At 39.2% G+C, this 20,259-nt stretch overlaps 1 protein-coding gene across 3 annotated transcripts in view; it reads right to left on the bottom strand.

The window, feature by feature from the left end:
* The window catches only part of PRKCD (protein kinase C delta), a 66,164-nt gene that overhangs the window by 29,131 nt on the left and 16,774 nt on the right, over window positions 1–20,259 (bottom strand). The gene's annotated exons all lie outside the window — the stretch shown is intronic.

The following is a 20,259-nucleotide window of genomic DNA, read 5'->3' as shown; positions in this document are numbered from 1 at the left end:
ACCAGCCATCACAGCTGATAGAACTCATCCTCTAAAGTTTCCAACTCTTTAATGTGGCTTTGAGACCGTGAGCCTGTAGTAAAACTGGCATGTACTGAAACAAAAAACTTAACATTTACAATCAAAGGCTGAATTTAAGACACCCTTTTAACCATATCATTTTTAAAAAGTAGCAGTTATGCCTTTTACTTAGACCTTGCTCAATTTTTAAACAGAGAGACCCTACTCATTAACACACAAATATACAAGCATTCTTATTAAATAAATAGTTCACAAACTAATAGACAGATTGTTTGGGTTTTTTAAAAACTTTTTTTTTTTCTTCGCACTTGGAATGAAGGGTGAGTTTTGTTAAACATGGGAGGAAGAGCGTTGTCTGTTCCACATGCTCCTTTCCCAGTATTTTTCACAATGCAAGGAAGGAGAACTAGAATCAAAATTAATCATCTAAAGCTCACGTTATTTTGTTGCTCTTTAGTTACATATTTTCTTTTTTGATTGCTACACAGCCTCAAAAATTCCCAGATAGAATTCTAAGCACTTCAGTGGGCAATTTAATGATAAAAGGAACACCTTTGGTTGATTTTATTTTTAAAGATTAACTGAGAAACTACTGAACCTACATACAATTTCTGGACAATGCAGCAAAACCCACTACCAGATGTACAATAAACGCAACATAAGCTTAAGCATGATCAAGTAATTGCACTGCATATGAGCACTTGATCAACATTAACAACCTGAGTAACTGGTCCGTAACACGTGAGTTCACAATTACTTTCTCAGATAAATGCACAGTTACAGAAATTTCTGAAACATAGAGATTTCAATGGATAAGTGTACATTTAATTTTTCATCCTTAATGCGGAAAACAATATACATTCCAAATACCACCAAACTGAAACAAGTATAACATCACATTGCTTTCAGGTGGCAGCGTTACTAGTCCTAGGAAGCATCCCAGCACTAGTGACTCAAACCATGAGCCTCCACACCTGCACGTATCCCGCAAAGGGAAGAGGGAGAGGTATAAAAAGCTCCGGCACTACTGTGTCACCTGGTTTAAACTGTCAGGAATAGCAAGAATCCAAACCAGCTGTAATTTCTAAGTCAGCAAACTGGTGCTTCACTACAGTCTTCCCTCATTCTTAACTGCTCCTGAACTTGGAGCAGATTTCAGTTTACAATTCACAGCACCCTCAGCAATGGAGTTACCCTGTAGCTTCCACGTCAGTATTGCTCTGTGAAGCAAAAGGTTAAGAGAAAGGAATACTAGTGTGATCAGAGAATGAGGGATGTGGAGAAGGACGGATCGGGGAAAGAGTTAACAAGGTAACAGGAAGAGATCATGAAAAAAATGAAAGAATTGAAGCTGGGCTCAGCTGGCCTTTTGACTGTGGACTCTTAACCAGCTCAGTCAAGCAGCACTAGGAAGAACATTTCAAGCAATCCTGCACATGCTTGCGTTTTTTAATGTAAAGACATTGACCTGAGAAGCAATTAACATTCCTCTTAGATCTCTTAAGGCCCAGAACAGTCATTGAGATAGAAGACTGTGAAATTAGAGTCTTTGCAGCAAGAAGGCATATAGCTCCTCACGCCATTGTTTGCACATCACGCAATGTCCCTATGCGGAGACCATTCGCAATAAATGGAAAAGTTTTATGACTCCCTAACATTCATTAAACTAGTTTTTATTAACTGTTTTCCTGCTTTCTTTTCTGTAGAGTGAGACAAAGCTAGAAAGCAGGTTTAGGATTATTTGGCACCATTGCTTATCTCACTGAAGAGCCGAGAGCCACCACTATAATTCACATTCACGCAGACGGTCGTACAGACTCGCAGGGAAATAACAACCCTTTCCCACGAATGCACTGGTTATTGCAGCTTGGAGCACCATGTGATGAGACTGGAGATTGCAATGACCTCACAAAGAAAGAAAAACAGACAGCTTTTGTAAAAATTAACAAACACCATCTGATGCCTCATTTTCAAATGCAATGTAAACACAATGCTCATCAAGAGTTTTAATGAGGAACATATTTTAGCTGCTCAAGAGACCTTGTGCTCACTATGTTTGGAACTACCCTTAAGTGACTAGCGACATGACTTGCTAACACCACATCACATAGAGTTACTACTCAATAAGGACGTCAAAGAAATGAGATTTCATCATCGTTCACCTCTGGGGTAACAGCTTTAAGACCCAATTAGGCCATAGGGAGAAACAAGCTGGGTAGGTCAGCATGTAGCTCTCACTGGAAAGTTTATTTGACAGAATCACAGGATTGCAGAGTAATTCTGTCTGGAAGGGACAGCCCAACTAGAAGTCACTATTTCCAGTAAGTCTGGGACTACACTAACAGAAAATTGGAAAGCACTGATGAAGCTAAACCAACAATTGCACTGATTTCACTCAGACCATCGGACTCAAGCCAGTGTTAGTCCTGAAACAGAATACAAGGCTTTGACATCTACTTCTTTAACTCCAAACTAACAGAAACGGGTACAATGCATATGCATTTTGAATAACCCCACGATCTTCCTAATTTCTGACGGCCAAATATTTTGAAGACCACATTTTCAGCTCTCCTTCTTAGTTCTGAATATGGTTATTTTTATTAGTTTCATTGTATTTGGCTTCAGTGCAATCTCAAATGCTCACTCAGAAATGCTACACACAAGCAATTCAGTTAGGAGAAAACAACAATATCCCAGAATTTCTGATGATGTTCAAATGCGCGAGATCACTGTGAAAACTAGATGATGCCTTTTTGCTTTTCCATTTAACAATAACTTAAAAAAAATCCAAAACAAACAAACCAACCAACCAACAAAAAAATTCAACAGCTTACTTTCCCATAACAAACTACTTTTTCTTGCCAAATTTCTCTACCCTTACACATTATGCTTTTTTCACAAAAGTAGAGATTTTAAGGGGCTTCATGCAAAATCTCACTATATGTGATAGACTATACTGTGATGTGGGGAGGCTAAGAGAGAAAGAAGGGTTTGGATTTGCTCCTCAGATTGGAAAATTCCAATCCTTGTCTATGCTAAGATATTGCATTGAGATAGCTGACAAATATCAGCTGTATTGCTGTAAACAAAAAACATACCCCACTAAAACTGTTTTTGGCAGTGAAATTCAGTGAAAGATTCATTTTAATTCAACAGTTTCTCAAAATCCCTGCTGAATACACTCATCCAAAGTTTTGTCACACGTGAAAAGCAAAACATCAAAAGTAATACACACATTTTGCTTGTTGCATTTTAGACAAGAGTCCCTCAAGTCTCCTTGACTATTTCAGAAGTGACAGAACAAGAGCTGACTCTGGTTTTAAGAGCTGCATCTGTCGAGAACTGAAGCTGCTATAAAACACCACCTATGAATTGAGGAAGATTTTACAATCTGCTCATACAATCTGTATTGCTGCTATGAAGTATTAAAGCCAAACTGTTCTCCCTAAAGGGTGTGATTTTATCCAAACCAAATGGTGGAAAAACTGAGAAGTGAACTCCAAAAATACCGCAAGTCTAAATTACAAGTTCAATATCTCGAACAGTTTCAAAGTCGTGTGCAATCTGAAAAAAAAAAGGCTAGGGGAAAAATCTTCTCGTAATGTTACTGTAGATGAAGTACATGGTGATGACCCCACTAATTCAGCGTAGACCATCAGACATCGTTCAGCATACTCGTTTTGCCAAGGATCCCTGATCTGCCCTCTTGCAGGCTAAAATCACATTCTACACTGACTGGGATAGAATCTTCAAAATCCACAGTAATTTCCATGAAGCTTTAAAATTGAGAGCTTTCAGCTATTTAATATAGAAAGAAAATCAACCGCATTACTATCAACTATAAAACACACGGAGCAAGAGGGGAAAAAGTTGAAACATCTTCACATCATCAATGTCAACACCTGCTGGATGAAAAAAGATTCAGTTTTCACGTGGCTGTATTTGTAATATGGAGTGTTAAAGAAATCTTCAAAGGACAATTTTCACAAGATTCGCTAGCACAAAATTCACATTAGATTACAAATCTTCTCCATGGAGACATGAGGGACAAAGGGTAAATTCTGTGGCTTAGCGCACAGCAGCTATCAGGGACTGGTCAGAGTTCCTTTGTTGCTGTAATTCTGTCTTGTTATAAACAGCAAGGGCAAGCCACTTCTAACACAACCCAGAAACAAAGATGCGGTTGTGACTTTTGCACAAAGTGGGAAGTAACATCAAAGCAGTGGATCATCTGGAGGAAATGCTGACAGTGGCCAACAGCAGAGCATTGAAGAAATGCAAAAACTAAGGGGCCCAAACAGAGCTCAAATGGTTCCATCACTGATATGGGGCTATATATCTAAGAGCAACACAAATGAGAAAACTCCCCTGCTGATTTGAACCTCTGATTTCCCTGTAGTAGTCTGTAAAACATTTTGCAAACAGACACAAAGCTGCACACGTGGGTCGTGGCTTTTCCGTGCTGTCTCACAGAACGCTCTGGACGGCACATAGTCCCTGCCTTCTGCTTGGCTCCTGGCTGAGGCTGCTCCAAGGCCACACAAATGCTTTGGAGGACACCAAACAAACACCAACACTGGCAGCCAGCCCCACGCACAGCTGACCCATGGGTGTTCTTCCCTGAAAAGATGCGGCAGTAACTTTTGCTTTTTTAAGATGCGAAAATATAGATTATTTCCAACTTGCATGTAACTTTTTTTACATAAGGGTTTCCTGTCCTCCGTTTTGGTAATGGACAAGGTGTTCAAGAAAGATAGCAACAACCTATTGCCCAACTTATTGCTCTCACAGTACTTTCGGAAGCATGAGCAGGGCCTCCTTCCTCTTTGTGTATGGCCTAGAAAGGTGATTATGCTACTTGCACGGTGATCATACAAGAAAGCTTGCAAGCAGAGATGCTGGGAGTGTGATAAACATCCTTCACCTGTGCACACTGTTAATGTGCGTGCTGTGTTTTTATTATTCCTGTGTATGCTGCCTTATGCTTACATGACAGAAAAACTCACAGGAAGCAGACAGGTTGGCTGTGGTTCTTGAAGAACCTTTACAGGTATTCTTTCAGCTGACGATCAAAATAATCCCATCTGCAAGAGAGAAGCAGCAATACCTACACTCTAGGACATTTAACGGAACCAGAGTAATGATGATGGTAACCACTTCCTACATTGCACACCTACAATTATTCTACAGAGAATTTTAGCGTGTTCTGTTGCAAGTCCTGGCCTCCATTTGATGCTCTGTCTAAAAATGAAGTCAGTTTAAAAGAGGCTTACTGTATTTGCTGTTATCAACCTTGTAAAGAAGATATACTGCAGCATTCTTTATCAGTTGGACTGCCCTACACTCTACCAACTATTGCACTACTGCTACCCAACTAAAGCCTGAAAAACATACTTATAGCCAACACCAAATCACTACACATCATGATGCTGAATGCTCACGGCTGCCAGAGATGGCAAAAAACATTATCTGCAGGTGCTGCTTTGAAAGCTTAAAATCCACAGAGGGTTTGAAAAGTGTTCTCCAAAAACCACGGCTAAACTTACAGGTTGCGTGTAAGTCCCTCCAGGAGAAGGATAGTTCTCCAGAAGTGCTGCCCCTGTATCAGCATCACTCATGCGTTTATTTAGGTTTAGCCATTAAGGTGCAACTATCTCCTATGAATGGTTTAATTTACTCCAGTTATTAATTTGATTCATCTGTCTATGGAATTCAGGAATGGTAAATAGAAACATGGAGCTTCTCAGCAGCTATATTGATAAATTATCTTATGGAGAAGATTTTACAAATAAAATAACAATTTAAAAAAATTAGAACTGCGGGACTACACACTTAGGAAAGCAAAATATACTCATTAGGTAATATTTAACAAAATGCAGTTATCGTTAGGAAGTCTGGCATGAAAAGAGCATCTTTAAAACAGCCCAACAGCCCCATCACCTACAATGTCTGCAGCAATATTTCTGAAACAATGTATCTTCATAAAATGTTTTAAAACAACTACACAACAGGACTAGGAAAAGTGAGAAAAGATGACAAGAAATTTAACACTACAATTCAATTTACTTGCTGTTAAATTTAAATTTAAATGAATTTTTTTCCTGGTTCATAATTTCAAAGTGACAATTCCATACACTAAATTCTGGTGTAAATTATGCATGTTTTGGGGGTTGCTTTGTCTTTTTTTAAAATAGTACATGTAGAGTTGTTCACAGAGCCCTACAAAAACTTAGCTTGGAAAAAATGTAGTTACCATTTCCTTCTTTCCCCTCCCAGTATTTTCTTTCTGATACTTCTGCTTTTGTTGGGTTATGACAAGACTAGAAACAGAAAGAATTACATAATAAAATCTGTCACTGTTTGTGTTGCAATAGTCTGGAGAAAATCCATCTAGATAAGCCATGTACCAAGAGATGTTCCTTGGTTTCATCCCACTTGGCCAGAAGCACAGATAATTCCGAGCTTCCATGCTTTTTTGCATGCTCAGCAGTCCCAAAACTGCCTCAATTTACAGCTGCTGTATAAATTGTTCATATTTTCCCAACACTCTCAAGGCCAAAAAAAAAAATTACTGATGCTTTCCCTATCATTCTCATAAGAAACTTTTCAAAATATGAGCATCAGAAACTTTCTTTCTGAACAAGCCAACTCTTTCAAATCTTGGCAGTGCAAACTCCTGAGAAGCTTGCGGGGAATGCAGACAGTAGGCAGGAGCTAAAGCAGACCTGATTTCATGGTTTTTTTGGAAGACATGCAGCCCAATATATTTGAACATAAGATAACATATGATTAGCCCAGGAACAACAGCTGACTGTTCTTAAAGTGGCTTCAAGTCAGTCAAGGCAGGCAGATCTGGGTTTTACACTAAAAGATCAGTAAGTTGATGAAATTTTGGACTCAAATAGACAGCAGGACAGGCTGTTACGCAGCATATGCTGCAAACTAAAAAATGGCATTTTACACTGAATGTCCTTTTTTAGAAAGGGAAAAAGAACATTGGGAGCAACAAAGCTGGCTTTTTTGATATTCCAGAACTACTGCTTGGGGAGGAGAGGGGGGAAGTACTGTCAGCTGCTTTTTCTTTAGAAATGCATATGAAATAGCCAGTCAAATGCCCTTAAAAACAACGACAACTCCCAAGTTCTCCTTCCTCTTTGAACAGACTAAACAGCAGAGGAAAGCACTGTAGACACACTGTTTTTCACCACTGCCAAACTCAAGTTTGAAACAAAAGTGCAAATGAATCCTCTTCATTAACTTCAAACCCAAACATTGGACATTAAAAACATGCAAGAGAACGAACACTGCCTGAAGCCCAAAGACTGTGCTCATAATTTCTGACAGTACAAGCTGATATCATTTGATAAGGAGCAACTGCAGCAACATGGGAAGATTAATACAAGGGCTAGCCAGATACTTGTGAAGCTCTAGGTGAGTGAACAATTCATTAATACCAAATCACATCACAGAATGGGAGCACGTCCAAAGGAGGCAAATAATGAATAAGTTTTTTCTCTATGCATGCATGATTTAAGACTAATTAGGAAGCTTTTTTTTTTTTCTTTTTTGACATGGGGAGTAAGTAGAGAGAGGTGTCTTTCCCTGAAATTAAATAGCACAATCCCTTCTGTGTCAGAGGAAAAAACCTATTAGGTGAAAGGGATGTTGCTACACCCCTTCCTCCCTACAGTAACACAGACTGGAACTAATCATAGAATGTCTTGAGTTGGAAGGGATCCACAAGGATCATCGAGTCCAACTCCTGTCCCTGCACAGGACAACCCCACAGTTCACACCGTGTGTCTGAGGACGTTGTCCAGTCTCTTCTTGAACACTGTCAGGTTGGGGCCGTGACACCTCCCTGGGGAGCCTGTTCCAGTGTCCAGCACCCTCTGGGTGAAGAACCTTTTCCTAATGTCCAATCTGAACTCCCCTGGCACATCTTCCTGCCATTCCCTCGGGTTCTGTCATTGGTCACTAAAGAGAAGAGTTCGGTGCCTGCCCCTCCTGCTCCCCTTGTGAGGAAGCTGTAACTGCCATGAGCTCTCCCCTCAGTCTCCTCTTCTCCAGGTTGAACAAACCAAGCGACTTTAACCGCTCCTCATACTGCTTGTTCTCCAAACCCTTCACCAACTTCGTAGCCCTAACTAAGCTATACACCAGTTCTGGCTCTGTGGCACTGAACAGAGCCCTGAGTGCCTTCTGTGAATCTGAGCCCCGAATAGCTCTGGGCTCCCACTTCCTCAACAATGTTCAAGGAATTTGCCACTATCTAGTCAGCATGACTAAATTGCAAAACTGTGCATCAAGTTTACCATGTGACTCTGAGTCCTCCAAAGGAAGCATACCATCCTGCAAGAGGGTTCATGGACTTTTTTGTAACAATCGGTAAACTGGTAAAGCTGAGCTACTCATACAGCTTTCAGAAATACCAAAGGAAAGGAAAATAGCCAAAGAAAATCCAGCATTTTGCACAATATCTGTCTAGGTATCACCATAATCAAGTGGGCAGGAATCCACACCCAGGCATACTCCATTAGCATCCTTTAATGGAGGAATTACACACCAAGCCCATCCTACAATATTGTCCTCACTCTTGCTGAGTATTTTCATCTAGGATTCAGTATAACATTTGAGATTTTCTTTCTGATATATAATTACACACACAAAGCTGCTTATTTTCTGAGCAATTATAAGTTTCCTGGAAATTGAGATATATTTCCCAGAAAGATTAACATAAAATGCCAACAGCATATTTTGAAACCAAACAAAAAACAATATGACAACACTTCAGCTAAACTTTTACAACTCAATATAAATATACACTGCCTTTTTCTTCCTAACACTGGAGGTTTGTTTCCTCCTCTTCCCCCCCACTTCCCACTGAACAGGAAAACCTTTTTCCCCTTAACAGTGAAACAGCCAAACACCATAAAGACAGTATGGCAATTATAGTTTAAGAAAAAAAGTAATTTGGACATTTGTCTTATTTCCAGTATACTGGGTTAATATCTCTATACAAACAATGAAGAAGCAAAAAATGGAAATACAGAAACTGGGTGTTCAACAGAAGTAAGATTTCTAAAACATTCCAACTAGAGAATAACTTTTGAAACACTTTTGGAAACATCAGCAGGTTATGCAGTCGAAGTGCCTCTCACAACACAAGGCTCCAAGCCAGAAATTTATCCTACTCCCAGCACTATGACCTAATCCTCCAAGTATCTGGAAAGCCAGAATATTCATTAGCCGAGGGAACTGTATCATCATTCATACAGGCTGGAAATCTGCAGCTCAGATGACCTCGTCAGAGGAAACACAATTCAGTTCGGGGATGCATGATTTTGATCAAGGCTTTTAAAGTAAAAGGACATAAGATTTCTGAACCAAAAATTTTGCTCATTAACTGTGTACTGAGTTGTAGGAATAGATCCAGTCCTCCCTCCTGACTGCACCTGGCATTACTGGGCTTGTTGTGTTTGCTTTTTTGAGAAGCCATTTTTTTCCCTGATGGTCACAAACACACTCAGTCACTTCAAACAGACATTAGACAGCAAGATGCACCAAATCTGCCTTGGTGAGTATGATGCTTCTCCTCCTCGCTATGTCCTGGTACAGACAGGCCGCTCATGGTAGGCAGGAATCGTCCTCTTATCCTGTTGGTTTTTTTGCTAATCACCTAGAGTGTGAAGGCCAAATACCACAAAATAAATATAAATAACCAATAGAAGTCAACCTAATCAAGACTTTTCCTATGGTTTAATAACTGAAAATAAGCAGTCAAGCCGTACATGGTTACATGCATCACCACTTGTGAAAGCATCTCTTGCTTTCGCAATGAAGAGAGAAGCAAGCACAGCTGAGTGACACGGAGTGATCTGTATGATGATGCTAAATGATGAATGGCCATAGGGATCAATAATGAGAAACTGGAAAAAAGGAAACGTGACTGAAATTTATTTGTAATTAAAAGCATTTTCTCTTGCTGTAATTTCAAATTTCAGGCTAAGACTTCCAAAATCAGAAAAGAAAGTGGAACCACAAGTGATTTTTAACTGTCCCCCTCAGAATCACTTTCTAGAGGAAATGAATATTTAAAGCTGTACAGTAGACCCTGCATTCTCAAAAATATAGAAGAAACAGACACAACTCATCAACAAGTTAAATTAAAGCATGAAGGGATCTTAAGAGAAATTTGGGTTATTTAAAGGTAGCACAGAGTTTATGGTACAAGTTGTACTGCAAACTCAGGGTGAGATACGCTTTCATACCATTTTTAATTCCTTCCTTTTTAATCCTCCAGCTAAGTTAACAGCAAACACTTACTTTTTTTACTTTTTCCTGAATTTTGTGGTTTAAACGTATAAACTTAACACTCTGTGATGACACGGATGCCGTCCTTATCTAAACACTATGATGTCTGCCTGCTAATAGCCATATTAAGTGATTTTTCCACTAAATTATTAAAAACATATCATTTTAGTACCCTTATTAGGGAAGGAAACCTTTAAGCATTGGTATGTCTGGGACACAACACAGTAAACAAGAAAGAAAAAGCTAAACAGAAATCCCTGGAGCTTCAGATGAGCCAGAATCTTGTTTGCGGAGATAAACACAACTGTACATGCTTGACTATTTTGGGTTTTGAGAGAGTAACAAGTCCTGTGGACTGGGTGCTGTCAGTAACACCCTCTGCCACCTTCCAGAAATATTGCTCCTACTGCCTGAAAGACCCACGTTTCTGGAGGATGAGAGCAGATCAAATTATTAGATGTGCATTGTCTGTCATGGCTTTTTCCAGCTTCCACTCCAATGCTCGTCGTACTGAAAACTGGAGAACCATTTAAAAATGAGTTGTTTGGTTTGTATATGCAAAACACTATACACACAGAGAAGTATAGAACATACCCAAGAACATCACTTAACAACACGGCAAGTCAGCATCTGTGCTGTTACTTTATTGGCTTACTGCGCTAATGAACATACTGATACACAACGCACCAATTTCATTACTTGTCTAAAAATAAAAACTTTCAGGAAGAAAAGACATATGCAACTGACTTGCAACGGTACCCTTAGATTACCTACAAAAGCAAGTGAACATAAACTCTTTTGATAGCAGTTGTGCTCTCATGTCCCAGTGAGCCCACAGAAGCGATGGAATATTTAATCCTTTTCCTACAGACAAGCTTTCCAGGCTCATTATGGCCTATCATTTCTCCATCAGTAAATGGATAAATGAGTTAAAGTCTTGGTTACTTTCCTTGCACCTTCCAATTATTTCTGACTTTTTGCTGTACAAGTTCTTTTGCCATAAAAGTGCTTCTTTATATAATTTTTACAGCAAACTTTTGACAGAAAATCACAAACTGCTGTCACAAATAGCACCTCCTGTACAATGCCGTGGTTGGGAAGCATACCATTAGGCCATGCTATTTCTATTAGATCATTAAGTTAAAAAGGATGGCGTGTGGCTGCTACTGGCATGGAAAAACCCATGAGGAAAACGAAACAGCTGCAAACCACAATGTTCCTAAGGCAATAGCATAGACCGTGTGTACAATGCTCTTCCCAATCTTCACAGGGCAATCCTGGTTTTAACAGGGACAGGCACATATCGGACTGCAAGTGTGGCAGTGAAGCACACGGGAACCTAAATGCTCCTAGTGGTTCCAAATGCAAATGCTCTCACATGCAATTAGAGAAGATCCCTTTCTTAACTCTCGGCATGGAAAGACAGCAGCGGAGTGGGAAATTTTTTTTTCCACATGGTGTCATTTGTTTGAGTAGATCTACCCTTAATGGTCTGCCCAGTTCTGCCTCCAAATCTTTCCTCTGTGTATCAGCGCTCCCCACACTGCCTTGATTCTTTCCCTCCTTGAATGCCAAGCAGCTCTTTCATACTATTTACTATGCAGCTTGCTTAATCACAGCTTACTTAATTGCCCCTGCGTTTTGTATATCTGAAATACCCATCACTTCCCTGCAGTGGCCGTATCCCCGTCTCACACATGGAGACGGCTCAGCCCTGCGAGCAGCGGGTGCTGGCAAGGAGCTCATCTGGACTTCACAACAAGCCACATCTTCAGCCCCAAGGACTCCTTTCCACATTAGGGTTTGCAGCGCGTAGCTGGCCGCGAGATGCTGGTTTTTCCCCACAGGACTAGATGTTTACTTCCACTACAGCGCTTTAAGTACATAAATCCTCTTCTAATAGCATGTGTTCCATGTTAGCAATTACTGCGAACCCACAGACATGGGATGTGACCAGGACTGAGAGGCAATTCACGCAGCTGAAAGGAGGTTAAGTAGATGCCCATAACCCACTTCTTACGAAGTTATTCCACATCATGGGTAATTTGAGAGTCCCCTGTACTGAGTAAACAAAAGTTAAATCAACATTTGCCCAATGAATTTCAACTCTGCGGGAAAGAGCTGCAGACAGCTGCATTTCCAGCCTTTAATATACAACCCCATTCTGCCTCTGCGGGAACATTAAAAAAAAAAAAAATTACTCAGACCTGAAACACAGCTATATTGAAAAATCTATTTGCTTGTATTGTGAAAAGCCTTAATTAAAAAATAGTTTTGTAAATATAATTTTTATGCTCCTGTAATGTATCTCCTTCTCCAAAATCTCATTTTCCAATTAGAGCATTAGGGTTTTCTTAACTGTTCTACAACTAAGTCCATCTCTAAAAGCACAGCTATGAAACTTACTTCTGACAGAAAAATGTCAGAATTATAAAAAACAGCACTTAAAATTAATCTCAGGAAATGTGAAGGGAGAAAAGAACCTCATATGATTCTCTTGTAGCTGTTGGTACCCTCTGCTCATCTAAGATGTGTACTGAGAAACACTGGTTATTGGTGAGATGTGCAAATATATATCATACACGCAAAGATCAGATGTCCTGAGGAAGAAGAATAATTTTCATAATTATATCCCCACAGTAACATTTTGTTCCTCTGAAGGTCTAGGGTTTTTCCAGTTTTAAAAAGTTATGAGAAAAATATTCACATAAAGCAATTATGATATTCAACATATATTCATGGACTATATTAAAAATTTGATGTAATCTTGACTACCAAACACATACAAACAGTTTTATAGCAGTTTTATAGAAATATTTCCCTTGTTTTATTAATATTACAGCATGGATTATAGCAGGGTATTAAAAAAAAAAAAAAATCGCATGTAGTGACAACTTACACATCTCAAGCAAGTGATACAGACTGTTCAAGCTGCTTTAATTTCCTTTTCCAGAGGAACACTGAGAAAAGAAAATGGAGAATAAACCCCATTTTGCTGACTTCAGACATTACCCACAAAAACTATGCAGAAACATCTAGAACAAAGCCTGCATCTGCCCTACCATTCTTTATAGGCCAAAAGGATACTTAGAAAATAAATCAAGTTCTTCAGGAAGAAATTGGAAAAAAAAAAAAAAGGTGAATAGATTCTTTCCTGTCATTGCAAATCTTAACACATTTTTCTAGCAACAGCATTCATTTACAGTGGAAGACAGACAGACATCCAACTAGCATAAGCAAATTAAGAGAAACTGAAAATAATTCCTTTAAGAAAAACAGTGCTTATCTTTTATCAACCCACATCAATGCATTGTATTAATCACACAGCAAAGTGGATTTGTATATTGACCTTTCTCAAAATGCTTAACATTAACTAAAAGTTTGAGCGCAGTGCAGATGAGCATTGGTAGACTTGTATAAATTGGGGCATTAGGAGTTGCAAGAGTTTAAATCCCTAGTTATTCCAGACTTTGTTAAAGTTTCCCAAGGTTGTCACCTCTGAAAGACTCATACAACAAGCAACAAATACTCCAAGTATTTAGTACTGTTCTGGGGCAATGATGCATAGTTCAGGTACTGCCCAAGAAACAGACTCTTCACCCACCTTGAAAGTAGATTTGAGCAGTTCTAAAGTTTTAAGTCTTTGAACAAAAAAATTAAAGTAGAAGCATTTTACGCATTAATCTCGTACTGTTGCAGAATACAAAAGCAGTTTAGGCGACTTGAACAGTACTAGGGAAGAGTTATTTCCACAGTCACTGTTTATAACTTCCAACACCACTTTGAAATTTAGGATGAGCAAGTACAATAAAATTGTGTCTACAGAAGAAAAAGCACTATTTAGTCTGTGGTTTTTTTTCTTGTCAGTAAATATTTTTGGGCTCTTGGTTAATTCAAATAAACATTCAGTATACCACACAATGGAAACATTAATTTCTGGTCTCCAAACAGAAAACTGTGAGATTCTCTAAGCAATTTGCAGTAGCAAGTTTAAGAGATACAGTTAAAATTCTTCTAGCATCATCTGGTGATGTTACACAAAGAAATGATTATTCCAGAGGCCCATGCAGACTCAGAGCTCAGTGGAACACAGTATTAGATTTATGATCTTTGCATGGGAGAGTCAAAAGACCAAGGTTCAGGCTTGTGATCCACTTACTGCTGACCTCCACGCCTCCACTTCTGTTTCCTATCACCATCCACCTACCAGAAAATGAAGCTGACCAAATGGACGAAGGCTTGTCTAGCAGCAGCAAGAATGCCATCATATCTAAGGATTATACCCTAAAGTCTTAAAAGTCTTACTTAAAAGTTTTACTATTTTTTTCAAAAACAATCAACAGGAAAAGTCAGTATTATACAGGGTGTTTCCAAAAGATGGACCCAAATTGTTATAGTACTGCTTTGAAATTGTGTTCATCGTTGTAAAACACCGTGTACTTTAAGCAAGGTGTCTGGATGGACAGTTACAGGTTCCTAACAGCAATTCCACCTGCTTTTGAGGCAATGTGTTACTGAATTTTTCATCCTGACTCCTATAGGAAGGCTAATCTACAGTCTTTCCATAATTTTGGGAAGACGTATTACACATACAGGTTAATTAATTTTCTTCCATGATTCAACAGGGGAGAACAGTATTAGGATTCCTCCTTGATCTGAGTCATTCTTGTGGAAACTCCCAACTTCCTCACTTACTCATAAACCAGGGACCAAGTGTGCTGAGTAAGTATATAGCTCAGAATTGCAGAGACAGGTAATCTGCCATTACAAATACTTATTAAAAATTCCAGTGTCCTCTTTCAAAGCCCTTTTTCAGATCTGAAAGAAAATCAGCAAGCTTAATTTCCAAGAGGCACTTCAAGCAGTTTATAGACTGCCTACACACCTTTGAGATATGTATTTATAAAATTATAAGCAAGAATAATAGACTTTTTTTTTCCAAAATACGTTCCTTGCAAGGGCCCTGCAACAAATTTGTTCCAAATAGCCTGAAAACCAAAAGTGATTTTACGATTATGGTAAAAGTAAAAAATCTTCCAATGAACTCAAGAGCCATTTAAGCTATTTGGAGCTCAGTATGTCAATTCCATACTGTGAGGGTTATTTAAAACTCTACAGCAGCCAGCAAAACATAGCAAGAATTAATATAATATTATTTTTAAGATGGCATTATACAAAATGTACATACTGGGTCCGCTTCAATTTCTTTCATAGATTTTCAATGTGAATCCTTGAAAAGCACTTTGTAACAATTTTGCTGGGAACTACTGTTGCTCCAAATGTTTCCGAAGAAAGATCGTGATCAATATCCAGTGGAGCCTGGAGTGATGGTAAGAGCTGTACAGGGGCTGGGTGGGTGGGTGTTGGAACCACCAAAAAGGACAATCTGTGGAAGAGTTGAAGAGCAGATGAATGTAACTGCATGTTAGTTTTGGATGCCAAGACTATATGCCAGGCTTGATGTAGATGTTAATAGCACCTTAACTGACAAGTTCTCAGTTATGTATCTTACACAGTGTTAAGTAAAACCTGTTTATCCTGCAAAACTGCTACTCCACAAAGCTCCAAGCTTCCCCTAACAGTACCTTCACAATAAATAAGTAAAACTAGCTAAATATAAAGACTGATGGAGTATGGAAACACTCAGAGAAGTGGAAAAAAAGAAATTAAAATATAAATATAACTTTATGATATCTTCCTGATGTATTAATCAGTGTCAGCAAAGTCCATTTTAGCAAGAGTTTCTTATGTTCTCTACTCAACTACCTGGCTAGAAGGTATCTGAAGATAGTCGCAATTCAGAACAGGCGGCTGGCAAGACCAGGCTTAAAACGTGATCATTCTTTTATCTGTTATCTTAAACACAAGGGAGGGATTATTTTGATAGAAGTTTTGCAACACCTCATCCAAATCCTTTACCTTGAGGAACACTACAGCCGAAGGTCTTTGGTTTTCATCCTGGCACAAATGCCCAGCTTGCCTTTGTTTCTGCAGGCATCTCCCAAATAGGAAACAAGGAAAAGAAGCGTTCTTTCAGGTTCCGACATTCATTGGACTCACTAAAACAATGACTGAAACCTCATTTTCACATCCAAAAATAAACAAGAACCGGGAGAGATTAGATTACATAGCAGCAACCGGTGATTCCTACTGCTACAGGGAGGGGGGCGAGTATCCACAAAAGGAGACAATGTCCCAAGTTGAACTGTACTGTTTTCCTTTGAGTTTGACCTTGAATGCACCATGACCTTGAGAAATGCTTTAACTTTTCTGGTCCTTAGTTTGCTCTAATAAAAGAAGATATATATACTTGCCAAAGTGCCTTAGTTATGAAGGCTGGCGACACAAACTGTAATATTGACAACAGAATTTGTTAACATGATCTCTCAGCTCGGCTTTGAACAAAGAGCTCATATTTAGCAATGAAATTTCTAATTTCTAGATGAAAATTACTTATGTTGAGCCAATCCCACAAAGAAGAGTTACATGGAAGAGCCTGCACTTTAAAATCCAAATTGTCAATCACAGTCATATCTACAAAATGACTTATCACAAGTCATCTAACCAGTGGAGGAATCACATCTACAGAGCCAGCTGTCAAAACACAGTTCAGCTCTATGGGAACGCACCAAACATTCCCAGACACTCTGCCTGTAAGTTTACAAACACTCCATAAATAATGTTTAAGCATCTAACAGGAGAGATATGCTCAAACATTACATCCAGGGCCAATAGCATATGACTTAAGACCACCTAACAGAGATAAAGGACATACTAATAACCAGAGCTCCTTAAGAATTCAAGCTTGTTTCCTCATTGGTATCTAGTAGGTGAAATAAACATTTTGGACCACACGATGTGCAGAGAGAAGTCAGCAACAGCCAGCTCACAGAGCAAAGAGGAGAAATGTAGATGCGTAACAAATGACTCAAACGTTCAAAAGCTATTAACAGAAGCGTTATGACAGCTTAGAAAACTGCATGAGAACTGACTGCATCTAGTGGGGCGAGGGGGAAGCAACATGTGGGAGAGAAAGGCGAAGATAAACTTTAAAATTATTACTTCTGCTGCTAGCTTTCACCTCTTTCGAGACAGTATGTCTGAATCATCCATGGGACAGACTTGGATGGCCTGGATTTTGGGATACAGACAGCACCTTTAAGATTTTTCCATCCCCAACAAACTACCAGATAGTAGGACAGCAAGTTCTGGATTATCAGAGATTTTAGTCTGCTTATCTTTTCCAGGTGAAAAGCCCTAATTAATTATATTTAGAAGAATTATTTTCCTCTCATCACACCTGTGTTAGCTCCCATCACTTCTAAGTTTAACCACTCCTTTTGGCATAGCTTACAGACATAAATGCTCCTGCGCAAGACAGCTATGGGAGTACACGGGAACACGCATTTATTGAAAACGCATAGTCAACAACATCATGAGTGCACTGATAGGATACTAAACATTTTAACCTGGTAATCCCTACTTCCAAGACCTAGGAATTAAGGTGATGGGGGTGGGGAAGTTATGGTACGACTTGGGAAGCAAGCACTCCACAATTTAAGGGAATAAACAGCTCATGTGCAAGTATTTTGACCTTCAGATATCACCAACTTCATTTCCCGCGCTCCTTCGAGGTGGCAGCATCTGTCAGAATGTGTTCCTGGGACCACGACTCGTCGCTTCAGTTTGGCTCCTAAATATCTACATTTCTTAGGAAGCAATGCATGCCAAAACACATGCCAGGAACAGATATGATGGACACAACATCCCTGACTAGAATCCCAGTTCCTCAGTGGGTTCAGCAAAACCAAACTGTATCATCTTTAAGCTTAGGGAGTGGAGTGATGGGCCACTCCTGCTGCCCTAAGGGAGCTGAAGGACAGGAGTGGTCCTGGGCCCCCAAGAGCTGGGGCTGTTAAGCCACCAGTAGGACCTTCCTGGTGGCAGCCAGGCTAATTCTACTGTGCACATGCACAGCAGGCACCAAACCACACCTGTATTATTAATAATAACCCATCATCTGCTGCTCCAGGCACCGACCAACTTCACCAAGGACAACCAGGCAGCCTGTCTGCGGCCTTCGAGCCCTACACAAATCTCAACCCCAGCAGCTGCAGAAACTGAGGAGGTGCTTTGCTTTTGTTTTCTTCTTCATCTTTGTTCAAAGCAATGAGTGGAGAAGTTGATCTTTACCCTTCATCACTCATCTTCCTGGCTGCAAATCTCCCTGTCCAGCCTTGCTGTCTGGGTTCCTTCCCAAGCTCCAAAACCTACAGCTGTGGCTTCTAGAAGCATTTCTAAGTAGAGGAAAACAAACAAAGATTTTAAAAGTTAAATAGAAATAATAATAAAAAAGTATCATCAAACCAGCAAATCACTTTTGCTGTGGCCCAAGGAGTTCTACAAAAACTTGACACTTCTGGAACTTGAAGCTGATTTAAGTAACTTAGTTGACCGTGTCTTTATGCTGCACATATTTTATATGCAACACATAGGACTAGATTTTTAAAAGAAAAGCTTAATTTCAAAGGTTCATAGTACTCCCATGGAAGAATGTGCCATTTCCTGAGGCAAGGGCAAGTTCAGATTTTTCAGAGCTCTGCATTTTGATGTCTCACAACACTATACCAACGAAAACACATTTCGGGGGGGGGTGCGGAAACGGTTAGAATAAAACTTGGTAACATTTGAGATTTTTTGGAGGATGTCAGGAGTATCATGAACAGAGCTGCAGTCATTTTCATTGCATTTGTAGTCTGTTGCTCGTGCAAGAATTCTGCATGGACAAGCTAACTTCAGCGGCAGGTCTTTCAGCTGATCTTTTTCTTCCACAACTGCTCCATTTCAAGATATTAGTCAAGGCCTTTTTTTTTTTCATTTTTTCTTTTTTCTCTCCTTTATCTTTTTGTGAGGGCAGCTGGGGGATTTTTGTTTCAGAAGGAACAAAACATTAAAAGCAGCAAGCCAGATATTTACAGTATTTTTAAAACTTCCACTGGGTGCTGATCGTTATTTGAGCTATGGGATTTCATTAGATGGATCACTGACCCATTTCCAAACAGTGGTTCCCCTTTTGCCGGGAATCTGAGAAACGGTGCCTTATGAGAAAACACTGAGCAACTTTTCTGGAAGGTGACTGACACTCTGTGTCTATCCCACATGCATTGTTTGAATATCACATAACTATTTCAGTGTGGCATCAAGAAGATAAAGATACATCTAACTACACGCAGTTTAGCCTATATAAGCACATACTTCTTTCAGATTGCTCCTCTTCCTTTGAAACTACATTTTTGAATGATGAGACAGTAAAAAGATACTATAATGCAGAAGTAGTTAATAGGTAGTGCCTGTGTTCTGTGTACTTATGCATACAATTACAAATAAAGTTATGACCTCTATTACCCAAATGATTCATTCAAAATAGCAATAACAGCCTCTGACACGAATTACAGGCATGACTGCTAGCAAACTCCACTGAAATTGCTCAACATCTCTGATTGGTATATGTGTTTTCAGTTACTTAAAACTATGTCTAATTTTATTCACCACATCGAAGCTCCACAGACTTGGCAGATTTTCTGCCTCGAAGAGACAGAGGAGTTTCTAAAGTTTCACCTAAAAACTTTCAGCTCTTTATTAGGACATGACTAGAAATCACCTGGAATGTACCTTGGAGACAAAGGTATAGTTTAAAACAAAGCATGAGATTAACATCTTGAATAGATGAGAATGTTCTACTTTTCCTATAACAATTTCCTTCCTTTAAAATGAGGATCATTCCATCTCTCAATGACACTGTGAAAATTCTCTGAAAAACCTTGCATGACTCTAATCACAAAATAAAAAAGACAAGAAAATTACTGACACTATCTTTAGAGCAGTATAAGCAAGCACACAAAAAATCAAATATAATATACCATT

The sequence above is a fragment of the Caloenas nicobarica genome, chromosome 11 (assembly GCF_036013445.1).
Source record: "Caloenas nicobarica isolate bCalNic1 chromosome 11, bCalNic1.hap1, whole genome shotgun sequence".
NCBI classification, from domain to species: domain Eukaryota; kingdom Metazoa; phylum Chordata; class Aves; order Columbiformes; family Columbidae; genus Caloenas; species Caloenas nicobarica.
The sequence above is the reverse complement of the archived record's forward strand: the minus strand, read 5'-3'. Positions and strand labels throughout refer to the sequence as shown.